The following is a 16,266-nucleotide window of genomic DNA, read 5'->3' as shown; positions in this document are numbered from 1 at the left end:
TGTAATTTTCCTTTTTTTAATTCCACTTTGACACAATTCCTGTATAGCACCTGAAGGGTTATAATTTCCTTACAGCAGTTTAGAATTTGTAGAGTATAATGTTTAATACGGTATCACTTCTGGATATCTTTCATTATTTTAGCTACTCAAAGTCTGTTCTAAAATGAATAGATCCATAAAAATATGATTTGCAACTTTCCTTGAAAAAAAATAATGAAAAATTGCTGTTAAATTTTAACCCTTCAAACAAGATCAAAGGACGATTGAGAGGTGATGCTGATGTAGAGCGGATGGTGCCAGGGGAGGTATGAAAAGTATGATGGGATTTCTTTAATAGGCAAAACATTGTATTATTGTAATTACCCCAAGGTCTAAAAATTCCCATTGGTGTAAAATCATCAGAGGTATTTCATTGAATACAAACCAACTAATAAGTTGGTAAAATATGAATGTTTCCAGGGAATGTGTCATTAAATAATAACCTATTGTTTAAATAATTTTTTCCTTTTTTATATATTTAGCAATATTTTTATGTAAAGCATTTAAAAATGAGAAACCTTGACATTTACATACTTCCCACTGGAGTTCTCTTAGATAGTTAACAACTCTATGGATGGTACATAACATAAGGACCACCATTTAGAGTCAGCCTGTCACGGTCACGTGTGTCTGGACGCAGATGATACTGCAAGGCGGACCCATAGCACACGTGACCCTGGATACAGCGCCTCCAGTGGCGAATTTAAATAATAATACGTGCAGATGGATACACCGCCTCCACCTGGCGAATTTAGGTATTACACGTTAATATAAATTCTGGAAACCCCGCCTCCAGTACGGCGAATTTAAATAATAAGGGGGAACCTGGGAAACATTAACAATGGTGGGCCCTGCGATAGGGAATAGGGGAGTGGAGACCTCCTAAGCTCCCCTGAGCCAGTGTCCCTGCACTCCTTACGTTCCCTATACAGGCTCCGCACCAGTTGCCGCACGCAAACCTTAAACCCTTGCTCGCCCTGACCCTAAACCCTCACTAGGGAATTGGTCGGTGCGGAGACTAATCCCACCACTGCACTAACAACACACATGAGGAAAGAAGACAATACAGGGGAAACACCACTTAGCTTTAGGCTCTGTGCTTATGCTCCTGCAACAGGGCCCCACCACCTGCGCGCGTCTTCTCCACCCGGATCATCACCATCCTGGATCCTACACCATAGTGCAGCCTTGGAGCAGAGTCCATCTCCAGTTGCAGCAGTCCAATAACAGAGTCCCAAGGATGAGTCAGCCTCTGCCAAAATTCTAAGCATGCTTGAGTCTAGCTCTCGGCCATCAAGTCGAGCATGCCGAGTGCAACTCTCTCCATAGTCGCCACTCCACAAAGCCATGCACGCACTTCCCGCCGACACCATAAACCGCGACTCCTCCACACCATGCCAGCAATTCCTGCAGACACCATTAGCTGCCACTCGTCTCCTCTGGCTGACTGCGCAGGACTCCTCTTCAGCTCCATGTTCACCCTGGCTTCACAAACTCAGAATGAATCAATCAGTATCACCAGCAGTGATTACACACCCTGAGACTCACTTATAGAGCCCCCACACCTGATTCATAATTACGTGCTCATTAAACCTAAAGTGCGATACCACTAACCACCACCAGGGACAGTCAAGTCACTTGGCACTTGCCAAAGTAAAAAAAAGTTCACCCTGTGCAATTTAAAACTGTCAGATCAAATTCAGATTGTTATGCCGCGCTCACCAGGAGGCGGGGCTTCGGCCCCGACGTCACTCCCTCCGGTATGGCGGTCCCTCAGGGGTCCCCGTCGGGTGCGCACGCGCAACTCTCGTCCCCGGGTCTCATCCTCCATGCCATGTTTGCGCTTGCGTGCTCCTGTCAGTGCTGTATAGGGCTCGGTCCTCTCTATGGTATTGGAGGACTTGACCCAGAACCACTAGTGGTCATGTGCTTTCTGGCTAGGTCCTGACCCGGAACCAGTAGTAGTCATGTGCTATATCAGACGACCTCCCCCTAGGGGAGGTGCCTGATTATTGTTGTGCTTCCTGGCTGGGTCAGCTGTGTCCCAGCCTGGCTGTGCGCTGTTCTCAGGTCCTCTGCTCTGTCTGCTATTCTGTGGTGCTCCTAGCACTTGCTCTGAACCCTTGTTGCTTCATGCTCAGTTGTGCCTCCTGGCACATCCTCTCGTATCCTGTCCCTTGTTTCTTGCTCCGCCGTGCCTCCTGGCATTCACTCTATTCCTGTGTTCTGTTACTTGCTACACGCCTTATGTGCCCACGTGTACCCGTCTAGCACTACCCTGTACTCAGCGCACTCCCGTGTACTCTCCTGTGTTCCCTAGTATCCTGCACCCTCCAGTCACATAGTCTCGTATCTCCTGTGAGCCGGCCGCCTGGTGCCAGCAGTCGTGGTATCGTATCCCCTGGGGCTTGCTCCTGACACTCCCTGTATAGGGGGTGGTCCTCACTAGGCTAGCTCGCCCTGGGAGTCGCTAACACTCTAACACTCTAACACAGATCATGACACAGCCATGTCACAGCTAGTGGCATAATTGAATCTCAAAGGCCTCAATGGAAAAAAGCTCCAATGTGCCCCCAATTATTGCAAGTGTTTAATAGCATTAGTCTTTTCATCTAGGCCAAAAGAGCTCTGATGTCCCCATAGACTCCACAGCCCAAGTATGATTGCAACCCCTGCTTTCTGGACCCTCCTCAGTCTGAGGGTTGACTGAACCAGAGATGGACCCAGAGCAGGTCCCAGAGGATTCCCGTGAGGAAGGAAACTTGACGTCACTTCTGGCTGCATTCAGCCAGGAGTTCCAGGCTGTTCTGCACTCAGATGCGAGCCTGGAGACCTTGAGACACCTCGCCAAGATGCCCACCTCTGAGACGGATAAGGAGAGGGTGTTCTGGGAACAAGCGAGGTTGTACCAGGAGACAGTTCCCTGTAAATCTCAAAAGGAGTGGATAAGGGAAGGACAGCTGGTCGTCCCGTACCAATTTAGGGGTGAGTTGTTGCGGATTGCCCACGAGATCCCATGAGATCCCTGTCGCTGGACACTTGGGGATCAGCAAAACTAAGGCCTGGCTGTCTCACTACTTCTATTGGCCCAAGATGAGGACAGATGTGACAAACTACTGCCGCTCCTGTGTCACCTGTCAAATAGTGAAAAGTTAAGACACACTTTCACAAGAGCGCTAGGAAACACCAAGACACAGATATATTGTTTCAATCCAAAACGCGTTTCAACTGTGGTACCGTCTTCATCAGGTTGCAGTTTATTAATAACAAACAGGAAGGGGTAAACAGAAGGGGTATTTAAATGAGAGAGAACCAATCAGAGGATAATTGCAAATAAATATCACTTGATGAATAAAATTACAGGGAAACAATGCATCATAATACAACAGGGGTTAAAGATACAATGAAAACTACGCTGGTAAAACAATGCAAGAAAATAAAATATATAATGAGCAATTTAATTAAAAGTAGGAATAAAAATATGACAATAAAACAAGTTTGAATGATAAAAATGATAAATAAGGTAAAATTATCTGGTCACTTTTTCTATAGTTAAATGTAATCCCTCAGGCGCCAGCATACCTAGCTTAAATATCCAGACGTTTTCTCTATTGAGTAGGCTGCTAAAACGGTCAGGAACATTATCAGGTGTATGATCAATGATAGTTAGTTTTAAGGATTTTAAACATTTCTGATGCACAGTTAAAAAATGTTTAGATAAACTGCAATAAAAAGCCATTCCGAATGTTCTGACGGAGCTTGTTCAAGCTTGCGTGCATAGTTTGTATAGTGCGACCGACGTATTCTAGGCCGCAACCACATTCTATTAAATAAACGACATATATAGACTGGCAGTTAACATAAAGATTAATTTTATAACTGATACCTGTAGTGCTAGATTTAAATTCTTTTGCCCCATTTAAAATGGATGCACAGCAAAGACACTTGGTGGTTCTGCACGCAAAGCAACCAAGACTCCCGGGCGTTTGTTGAAACTTTTTCTTCAGAAGTATGTCATGAGTCTGGACTCATTTCTCAGGGACTCCTCCCACCTTATTGACTCCCTTCATAATCTACCACATACTGTTTTCTTTTAACTTTGGATGTCCAAGCCCTTTACACGAATAATCCCCATAACCGTGGTATAGGGGCAGTGGACCAAATCCTCTCAGCAGATGTACAACTACCCACACCTCAAAAAAGAATTTTTAAAAAATGCTATCCGCTTTGGTCTCAACAATAATGTGTTCACCTTTGAACATTTTTTTCTACCGCCAGGTTAAGGGCTGCACGATGGGGACGAGATTTGCCCCCAGTTATGCAAATTTATTTATGGGGGCATTCAAATCCGTCTTCATCGCGCAGTCCTACCTAGCAACTGGCAAGATTGCTTTTTACCATCAATTCATAGATGATCTATTTGTTATTTGGACTGGCACAGAGGTGGAAGCCTGGGAACTTGTACATAATTTGAATACAAATCTTTGGGGCCTTAGATTCACGGCCAACATCTCTAACACTTCCATACAATTTTTGGATCTCTTGGTACACGTTGACACAATGGGCCGTTTCTCTACTTCAACACATTTTAAAAATGTAGATGTGAACAGCTACCTAAGCTTCAATAGTGGTCATCTCCCAAACTGGATTCTCAACATCTCATATGGGCAGTATTGGAGAATAAGAAAAAATTGTACAAAGGACATTGACTTCCATAATGAAGCAAATGTCTTAACCCCTTTACCCCCAAAGGTGGTTTGCACGTTCATGACCAGGCCAATTTTTATAATTTTACCTTATTTGTCATTTCTATCATTCAAAATTGTTTTATTGTCATATTTTTATTCCTACTTTTATTTAAATTGTTCATTATATTTTTTATCTTTTTTCTTGTTTTACCAGTGTACTTTTCATTGTATTTTTAACCCTTGTTGTATTATGATGCATTGTTTCCCTGTAATTTTATTCATCATGTGATATTTCTTTGCAATTATCCTCTGATTGGTTGTCTCATTTAAATACCCCTTCCTGTTTGTCATTAATAAACTGCCACCTGATGAAGACGGTACTATCGTCGAAACACGTTGTGGATTGAAACAATATATACACTGCGTGCAGAATTATTAGGCATGTTGTATTTGAGAGGATTCTTTTTATTATTGAACAACAACTATGTTCTCAATCAACCCAAAAGACTCATAGATATCAAAGCTTAATATTTTTGGAAGTTGGAGTGGGTTTTTTTTTAGATTTGGCTATCTTAGGATGATATCTGTTTGTGCAGGTAACTACAGTTGTGGCCAAAAGTATTGACACCCCTGCAATTCTGTCAGATAATACTCAGTTTCTTCCTGAAAATGATTGCAATCACAAATTCTTTGGTATTATTATCTTCATTTAATTTGTCTTAAATGAAAAAACACAAAAGAGAATGAAGCAAAAAGCAAAACATTGATCATTTCACACAAAACTCCAAAAATGGGCCAGACAAAAGTATTGGCACACTCAGTCTAATACTTGGTTGCACAACCTTTAGCCAAAATAACTGCAACCAACCGCTTCCGCTGCTGGAATTTTAGACCATTCTTCTTTGGCAAACTGCTCCAGGTCCCTGATATTAGAAGGGTGCCTTCTCCAAACTGCCATTTTTAGATCTCTCCACAGGTGTTCTATGGGATTCAGGTCTGGACTCATTGCTGGCCACCTTAGAAGTCTCCAGTGCTTTCTCTCAAACCATTTTCTAGTGCTTTTTGAAGTGTGTTTTGGGTCATTGTCCTGCTGGAAGACCCATGACCTCTGAGGGAGACCCAGCTTTCGCACACTGGGCCCTACATTATGCTGCAAAATTTGTTGGTAGTCTTCAGACTACATAATGCCATGCACACAGTCAAGCATTCCAGTGCCAGAGGCAGCAAAGCAACCCCAAAACATCAGGGAACCTCCGCCATGTTTGACTGTAGGGACCGTGTTTTTTTCTTTGAATGCCTCTTTTTTTCTCCTGTAAACTCTATTTTGATGCCTTTGCCTAAAAAGCTCTACTTTTGTCTCATCTGACCAGAGAACATTCTTCCAAAACATTTTCGGCTGTTTCAGGTAAGTTTTGGCAAACTCCAGCCTGGCTTTTTTATGTCTTGGGGTAAGAAGTGGGGTCTTCCTGGGTCTCCTACAATACAGTCCCTTTTCATTCAGACGCCGACGGATAGTACGGGTTGACACTGTTGTACCCTCAGACTGCAGGGCAGCTTGAACTTGTTTGGATGTTAGTCGAGGTTCTTTATCCAACATCCGCACAAACTTGCGTTGAAATCTCTTGTCAATTTTTCTTTTCCGTCCACATCTAGGGAGGTTAGCCACAGTGCCATGGGCTTTAAACTTCTTGATGACACTGCGCACAGTAGACACAGGAACATTCAGGTCTTTGGAGATGGACTTGTAACCTTGAGATTGCTCATGCTTCCTCACAATTTGGTTTCTCAAGTCCTCAGACAGTTTTTTGGTCTTCTTTCTTTTCTCCATGCTCAATGTGGTACACACAAGGACACAGGACAGAGGTTGAGTCAACTTTAATCCTTGTCAACTGGCTGCAAGTGTGATTTAGTTATTGCCAACACCTGTTAGGTGCCACAGGTAAGTTACAGGTGCTGTTAATTGCACAAATTAGAGAAGCATCACATAATTTTTCAAAAAGTACCAATACTTTTGTCCACCCTCTTTTTTATGTTTGGTGTGGAATTATATCCAATTTGGCTTTAGGACAATTCTTTTTGTGTTTTTTCATTTAAGACAAATTAAATGAAGATAATAATAACAAAGAATTTGTGTTTGCAATAATTTTCAGGAAGAAACTGAGTATTATCTGACAGAATTGCAGGGGTGTCAATACTTTTGGCCACAACTCTATTAATGTGCAGATTTATTATGCAACTTATTAAATACAAAATATATACCCATCTCACTTGTTTATTTTCACCAGGTAAACCAATATAACAACACAAAATTTAGAAATAAACATTTCTGACATTCAAAAACAAAAAAAAATAATCAGTGACCAATATAATAATATAATAAATAATAATACATTTTATTTCCATAGCACCGACATATTCCACAGCACTTTACATTTCAGAGGGGATTTGTACAGACGATAGACATTACAGCATAACAATAATCACATAGATTATAAAAAAAATACCAAGAGGAATGAGGGCCCTGCTCGCAAGCTTACAATCTATGAGGAAAAATGGGAGACACGAGAGGTGGGTGGTAACAGTTGCCATGATGGTATGGACCAGCCATAATGCTAAGTGTGTAACAATACAGACACAGAGGGCTAATGGATGAATAAAGCATGTGGGAGCATGATGCAGGGAACCTGGTTATGGTAAAACTTTGGCTGTGCCACACAGGGATAGATTAGGTTAATGTGTTGAGGCGATAGGCCAGTCTGAATAAATGGGTTTTCAGGGCACGCTTAAAATTGTGGGGATTGGGGACTAATCGTATTGACCTGGGAAGTGCATTCCAAAGAATTGGCACAGCACATGTAAAGTCTTGGAGATGGGAGTGGGAGGTTCTGATTATTGAGGATGCTAACCTCAGGTCATCAGCAGAACGGAGGGCGTGGTATACTGAAACAAGGGAGGAGATGTAGGGTGGTGCTGAGCCATGGAGGGCTTTGTGGGTGAGGGTAATAAGTTTATACTGAATTCTGGAGTGGATGGGTAACCAGTGTAATGACTGGCACAAGGTAGAGGCATCGGTGTAACGATTGGTGAGGAATATGATCCTGGCTGCAGCATTCAAGACAGAATGGAGAGGGGAGAGTTTGGTAAGAGGGAGGCCAATTAGAAGAGAGTTACAATAGTCGAGACGAGAATGAATAAGAGAAACAGTAAGAGTTTTTGCAGAGTCAAAAGTAAGAAAAGGTCGAATTCTAGAAATGTTTTTGAGGTGCAGATGACAAGAGCGAGCCAGTGATTGAATGTGGGGGGCAAAGGAAAGCTCGGAGTCAAGTATGACCCCAAGACAGCGAGCATGTTGCTGGGGAGTAATAGTGGAACCACACACAGAAATGGCAATGTCGGGTATAGGTACAATTGTAGAGGGAGGAAAAACAAGGAGTTAAGTCTTTGACAGGTTCAGTTTCAGATATAGTGAGGAAATGATGTTAGACACAGCATTTAGACAATCGCTGGTGTTTTCTAGAAAGACTGGGGTGATGTCAGGAGAAGAAGCACATAATTGGGTGTCATCAGCATAGAGATGTTTCTGGAAACCAAATCTACTGATTGTTTGACCAATAGGGGCAGTGTGCAAGGAGAAGAGGAGGAGGCCTAGAACTGATCCTTGAGGAACCCCAACAGTAAGGGGAAGGTGAGAGTAGGAGGAACCGGCAAAAGATACAGTAAAGGAGCGGTCAGAGAGATAGGAGGAAAACCAGGAGAGAACAGTGTCCTTGAGGCCAATGGAATGGAGCATAGTGAGGAGGAGCTGATGATCCACAGTGTCGAATGCTGCAGAGAGATCCAAGAGAATTAGCATGGAGTAATGACCATTTGATTTAGCTGTTAGTAGATCATTAGAGACTTTAGTGAGGGCAGTTTCAGTAGAGTGTAAAGAGCGGAATTGGAGAGGGTCGAGAAGAGAGTTATCAAAGAGATAGCGGATAAGACGGGAGTGGACCAGGCGTTCCAGGAGTTTAGAGATGAAGGGAAGATTAGAGACAGGTCTATGGTTAGCGGCACAGTTTTGGTCGAGAGATGTTTTTTTAAGTAGTGGATGTATGATGGCATGCTTAAATGAGGAGGGAAAGATACCAGAAGAGAGAGAGAGGTTAAATATTTTAGTTAGGTGAGGGGGTGACAGCATGGGAAAGGGACTGGAGGAGATGTGACGGAAATGGGTCACTGGTACAAGTGATTGGGCGAGAAGATGCAAGGAGCCTGCTTACTTCTTCTTCTGTGACTGGTTCAGAATCAGAGAGTGAGCTAGATGCAGTGGGGGAGGAAGGACAGTGCATGGTATGAGGTGATTGGGAGATAATTTCCTGTCAAATCTGGTCAATTTTTTCTTTGAAGTAATTGGCCAGATTATCAGCTCGGAGCTCCGTGGTTGGGGCCTGTACTCTTGGGTTGAGTAGAGAATGAAAAGTGTCAAAGAGATGTTTAGGGTTATTGGATACACCGCATTACACAATCCGCATTACACAATGCGGATGACGCTGCCGCTCTATATAACACCACAATAGCTGTAGCTTTGGAATCCGCTGCCCCACTTACACATACCAAAACTCGCAAAATCAACAGACAGCCCTGGCACACCAGCCTGACCAAAGAGCTGAGGCGAGCTTCCAGGGCTGCTGAGCGCAGATGGAAAAGATCCCACTCCAACGAGCATTTCATCGCATTCAAACAGTCCCTCACTACTTTCAAGACCACACTCGCCACAGCTAAACAAACCTACTTCTCATCTCTCATATCCTCCCTGTCTCACAACCCTAAACAGTTATTCAACACCTTCAATTCTCTCCTCCGCCCCCCAGCACCTCCTCCCTCCCCACTCATCTCAGCTGAAGACTTTGCCTCATTTTTCAAGCAGAAAATTGATAACATCAGGGACAGTTTTGGTCAACAACCCCCAGAGCCCTTCCTCCCGACTTCCCAGCCCTCCACCTTCAAAACCAACTTCTCCACCATTACAGAAGATCGACTCTCCACTCTACTCTCAAGATCACATCTCACCACCTGTGCACTCGACCCGATCCCATCCCACTTCATCCCAAACCTCACCACAGTCTTCATCCCAACCCTAACCCATCTCTTCAACCTATCACTAACAACTGGTGTTTTCCCCTCAAGCTTTAAACATGCCTCCATCACACCTATCCTCAAAAAGCCCTCTCTTGACCCATCCTCTGTATCTAGCTATCGCCCTATATCACTTCTCCCATACGCCTCCAAGCTACTGGAACAACACGTCTACCTTGAACTGTCCTCCCATCTCTCTTCTTGCTCCCTCTTCGACCGCTTACAATCTGGCTTCCGGTCACACCACTCCACTGAAACTGCCCTTACTAAGGTCACCAATGACCTCTTAACTGCCAAGAGCAAGCGACACTACTCTGTCCTCCTCCTCCTGGACCTGTCGGCTGCCTTTGACACAGTGGACCATTCCCTATTATTACAGACCCTCTCATCCCTCGGCATCACAGACTTGGCCCTCTCCTGGATCTCATCATACCTAACAGACCGGACATTCAGCGTCTCCCACTCACACACCACCTCCTCACCTCGCCCCCTATCTGTCGGAGTCCCACAAGGTTCAGTCCTAGGGCCCCTGCTGTTCTCTATTTACACCTTTGGCCTGGGACAGCTCATAGAATCTCATGGCTTTCAGTATCATCTTTATGCTGATGACACACAGATCTACATCTCTGGACCAGATATCACCTCCCTACTAACCAGAATCCCTCAATGTCTGTCCACTATTTCATCCTTCTTCTCCACTAGATATCTGAAACTCAACATGGACAAAACAGAATTCATCATCTTTCCCCCATCTCACGTGACCCCCCCTACGAACCTATCAATTACAGTAAATGACTGCCCACTCTCCCCAGTCCCACAAGCTCGCTGCCTCGGAGTAATCCTTGATGCTGATCTCTCCTTCAAACCACATATCCAAACCCTTTCCACTTCCTGCCGACTTCAACTCAAAAATATTTCACGCATCCGTTCATTCCTCACCCAAGAATCTGCAAAAACCCTAGTCCATGCCCTCATCATCTCTCGCCTTGACTACTGCAACCTCATGCTCTGCGGCCTCCCCTCAAACACTCTCGCACCCCTCCAATCTATTCTAAACTCTGCTGCCCGACTAATCCACCTGTCCCCCCGCTATTCCCCAGCTTCTCCCCTCTGTCAATCCCTTCACTGGCTCCCAATTGCCCAGAGACTCCATTACAAAACCCTAACCATGACATACAAAGCCATCCACAACTTGTCTCCTCCATACATCTGTGACCTCGTCTCCCGGTACTTTCCTGCACGCAACCTCCGATCCTCACAAGATCTCCTTCTCTACTCCCCTCTTATCTCCTCTTCCCACAATCGCATACAAGATTTCTCTCGCGCATCACCCCTACTCTGGAACTCTCTACCACAACATATCAGACTCTCACCTACCATCGAAACCTTCAAAAAGAGCCTGAAGACCCACCTCTTCCGACAAGCCTATAACCTGCAGTAACCACCGATCGACCAAACCGCTGCACGACCAGCTCTACCCTCGCCTACTGTATTATCACCCATCCCTTGAAGATTGTGAGCCCTCGCGGGCAGGGTCCTCTCTCCTCCTGTACCAGTTATGACTTGTATTGTTTAAGATTATTGTACTTGTTTTTATGTATACCCCCCTCACATGTAAAGCGCCATGGAATAAATGGCGCTATAACAATAAATAATAATAATAATAATAATAATTGGATAGTGAGGTGATGAGGGTGTTGAAATAGGTTTTTTTGGAGAGGTGAAGGGCAGTGTTGTATGTTCTAAGCAATAACTTATAATGGATGAAATCTTCATGTAGATTGCATTTTCTCCACAGATGTGGAGCACCGCTGCAAGAAACGTGTTTGCACCGTGTGCCAGGGTTGTCGCCGTCTGTGTTGTGGTGTTCTATTTATAGGGGGTGCAAGTTCATCCAGGGCACTTTGAAGTGTTTCATTGTAATGCTTCAATGCAGAATCAGGACATGAGAGGGAGAAGATAGGGGCCAATGAAGACTGCAAGTTCTTCATAAGTTTCTGGGTGTTAATGGCCTGTATGTTTCTATAAGTATGGACAGTGGGGGTGACCTGAGCAGCCTGGCAGTTCTTTATAGAGAATGAAAGAAGATTGTGGTCAGAGAGAGGGAGAGGGGAGTTTGCAAAATCATCTCCTGTACAAAGCCGAGAGAAGACCAAGTCGAGGGAGTTTCCGTCTTCATGCGTTGGAGAATTAGTAAGCTGTGAAAGGCCAAACGAGGAGGTTAGAGATAAAAGGTGAGTAGCAGATGGGGAGAGGGGAAGAACAATGAGGATGTTGAAATCTCCCATGATGAGGGTAGGGATGTCACAGGAGAGAAAATGTGGAAGCCAAGTGGCAAAATGATCCAGGAACTGATGGGAGGGGCCGGGAGGACGACACACTACCGCCACTCGCATGGAGAAGGGGGTGAAGAGTCTGACGCATGGACCTCAAAAGAAGGGAAAACTAGTGAGGGTAGTTGAGGGATAACCTGAAAGGTAAATTTTGGTGATAGGAGCAGACCAACGCCTCCACCTGCTCTATTGTCTGATCTTGGGGTATGAGAGAAGTCTAGTCCCCCGTATAAAAGAGCAGCAGCAGCGGTAGTATCTGACTGCTGGATCCAGGTTTCAGTAAGAGCCAGGAGGTTAAGAGAATTAGAAAGGAAAAAGTCATGAGTGAAGGAGAGTTTGTTACACACTGAGCGTGAATTCCAAAGTGCACAATTAAGAGAGACAGATGAATATAGCCACCTTTCTTTACGATGACACTCAAAAGCCTTCCATCCATACATTCTGTCAGTTGCTTGATCTGTTTACAATCAACATTGCGTGCCGCAGCCACCACAGCCTCCCAGACACTGTTCCGAGAGGTGTAATGTTTTCCCTCCCTGTGGAGCTCACATTTTATGAGGGACCACAGGTTCTCTATGGGGTTCAGATCAGGTGAACAAGGGGGCCATGTCATTATTTTTTCTTCTTTTAGACCTTTACTGGCCAGCCACGCTGTGGAGTATTTGGATGCATGTGATGGAGCATTGTCCTGCATGAAAATCATGTTTTTCTTGAATGATATCGACTTCTTCCTGTACCACTGCTTGAAGAAGGTGTCTTCCAGAAGCTGGCAGTAGGTCTGGAAGTTGAGCTTCACTCCATCCTCAACCCGAAAAGGTCCCACAAGTTCATCTTTGATGATACCAGCCCATATCAGTACCCCACCTCCACCTTGCTGGCGTCTGAGTCGGAGTGGAGCTCTCTTCCCTTTACTGATCCAGCCTCGGGCCCATCCATTTGGCCTATCAAGAGTCACTCTCATTTCATCAGTTCATAAAACCTTAGAAAAATCAGTCTTAAGAAATTTCTTGGCCCGGTCTTGACGTTTTATCTTATGTTTCTTGTTCAAAGGTGGTCGTTTTTCAGCCTTCCTTACCTTGGCCATGTCGCTGAGTATGGCACACCTTGTGCTTTTTGATACTCCAGTGGGTCGCACTCCCAGGGCCGTGGGATACTCGGTACCGGGCCGGTGTCGGCGGGATGTGTCACAGCAGCGGTGACCCGGTCCGTGGCCCTGGGCGCCCAATTAATAGGGGGAGTTTGAATGGTGGAATGTAGTTAATGGAATAGTTCATGACACCACCTGTGGTGTTCGGCAAGTGAGGTGTTAGGCCGACGCTGCACGCAGATCCTCTGGGGCTGATGGTGTGTTGCAGCCAAGATGGTGAAGCTCCCAACAGGTGGAGCTGTAGCCCCAGGGCAGTGTAGATGTAGCGGGAGAGGCGTAGACGGTGTAGGAGCTGGTACCCAGATGTAGCGGTGCTGGGTGCGCTCGCGCAAGAATCAATGGAGGACACCAGGACTTGTAGTTCCAAAGCTTTACTCACAGTCTGTAGTACACACAGGTGCCTGCCTCCGTGCCGTGTCCTCCATGTCAGGGACTCAGTCAACCTCCAGGCAAGGTGGAATGCTCCCTTCCAACACTCCGCCAACATGTGCCTTTCTGAACGTCTCCTCTATAGCGCCTTTAAGTGTGAAGTACTCCCAGTACTGGGTTACCCTGGAGTGCCTCCTGACAGATGTTCTCAAGAACTCTACTTGTATGGCAGACAGCTTTAGCCTGCTTCGGGGACTCCTTACTCCTGAGTCCCGGCTCACTATCCAAGTTGCTGTTGTGCCCCCAAGTCTTAGATGGGAGTAGTGCATTTACAGCTCACTACTCCACCGGTGTCTGCTGCAGAACCATTAGTGCATTAGTGTCCATACAACCTCGGGGACCGGGCCCCGGCCTTGCGCTTAGACCTTCTAGGCAGGGTTCTTCCTCTAACCCACGTCCTCTGTGTTCCCTTTTACTCCTACGTTCCGTACTTGTCTTTATTTCTTATGGAAGCTCAGGCTTCAGTTCAATGTCTTTCTCCTTCTTTCCTTTCCCGTGCCAGCTGGCTCAGATCACTGAGGCAGCTGCAGCACTCCTTCCTCCATCCCTCTTCCAGGGATCTCCTTTCCTCACTCCTCTCTGAGTGATTTCCTCCCTCAGACTGACCTGTAATCCTAAACTTTCCCGCTCTTTTATGTATTCTCAACTCCACCCGCCTCCCAGCACATTTCGTGTTCCAAGCAGGGAGCCACCAAAGGTGCTCTGCTACACTCCAAGCAGGGAGCCGCAATGTGGCTTTGCTGAACTACTCTGTTGTGTGGGGTGCGAGTGTTGGAGCATGCTCAGGAGCCTCCAACTTACCTGGATGGTGGGGCACCACACCTCAGGAGGAGGTGCAGTACCTCTGTGGTGGCTGAGCCTCAGGGGCGCCACACCAGTAACGTTGCAGCTCTGAAATATGGCTAAACTGGTGGCAAATGGCATCTTGGCAGCTTGATGCTTGATTTTCCTCATTTCATGGGCAGTTATTTTGCGCCTTTTTTATCAACACGCTTCTTGCGACCCTGTTGGATATTTGCCATGAAACGCTTGATTGTTCGGTGATCATGCTTCAAAAGTTTGGCAATTTCAAGACTGCTGCATCCCTCTGCAAGACAACTCACAATTTTTGACTTTTCAGAGTCCATCAAATCTCTCTTCTGACCCATTTTGCCAAAGGAAAGGAAATTGCCTAATAATTAAGCACACCTTATATAGGGTGTTGATGTCATTACACCACACCCCTCCTCATTACAGAGATGCAAATCACCTGATTTACATAATTGGCAGTTGGCTTTCAAGCCTATACAGCTTGGAGTAGGACAACATGTATAAAAAGGATGATGTGATCAAAATACTCATTTGCCTAATAATTCTGCACACAGTGTACATGTCTCAGTGTTTCCTAGCGCTCCTGTGACCATGTGTCTTAACTCTTCATGCTTTTTTCCTCCTCTGGAGGTGTACGGCTGGAGCTGCAGTGGTTCTCCTTCTGACACTTAGCCTCTCTAGATTTATCTCCCAGAGCTCCTACAGAGACCGCTCTTTTCTCTTCCCTACCTGTTAAATAGTGGTGAATTCAGGGCCTGTTCCCAAGACTCCCTGATCTCGTTGCCAGTGATAGAGGAGCCTTTTCAGAGGATCACAGGGGACATTGTTGGACCTGTTTATGGCTTTTTTCTCTTTTGTGCCTGACTGTTAGTTTTGCTTCAATAAAGCAGTATTTAGGCAAAAAAAATGGCCACCCATTTTTTGGTGTGGTATCTTCGTGCCAGCTCTTATCTGTGCTTGGTGAAATTTTGGCCAGTTTACGGCTTTTTTCTCTTTTGTGCCTGGCTGTTAGTTTTGCTTCAATAAAGCAGTATTTAGGCCCAAAAAAAATAAAAAAGGCCACCCATTTTTTGTGCGGTATCTTTGTGCCAGCTGTTATCTGTTATTGGTTTCCTTTTTTTGTCCTGGCTGTCACAGTCGTTATATCCAGCAGTCTTTTGTATCAAAAAATAATAAAAAATTAATACAGCCTGTTATCTCAGGCTGAGGCCTGGTGTATCTGTGGTGGAAAATTGTTTGCTTTGCAGGCATACTTATCACATCTAATTTTTCTCACAAGAAATCCATTTGTATTGAGGTTTTGAAATCTTTCAGTAGTCTTTTTAAAATGGGCAAGGCAAGGGGCTAGGGACGGGAAGTGGACGTGATGCTGATGGTGCATGCAGAGGATGAGGCCGTGGTCAAGCAGAAAGTGGGCCACAGCAAAGACCCTCATTTGCGTGCTCGACCTTCCTGTCCCAGTTTCTAGGGAACCGCACCACGCCACTATTGAATCCAGAGCAGTGTGAAACGGTTGTTGGTTGGATAGTGGATAATGCTTCCAGTCAGTTAGCCACCACCATCACCACTATGTCTTCCACACGGTCAAGTCTGAGTAGACGTGACTGTGGACCGGATATTACTCACCCTGATCATCCTTCCTCCCACCATGCCGAGTGCCCTGATACAACTGATACCACACTCGGACACTCTGAAGAGCTGT

This window comes from Dendrobates tinctorius, unplaced genomic scaffold (genome assembly GCF_039654945.1).
Source record: "Dendrobates tinctorius isolate UK_male_01 unplaced genomic scaffold, ASM3965494v1 ptg000351l, whole genome shotgun sequence".
Taxonomy (NCBI): domain Eukaryota; kingdom Metazoa; phylum Chordata; class Amphibia; order Anura; family Dendrobatidae; genus Dendrobates; species Dendrobates tinctorius.
Note: the sequence above shows the minus strand (reverse complement) of the source record.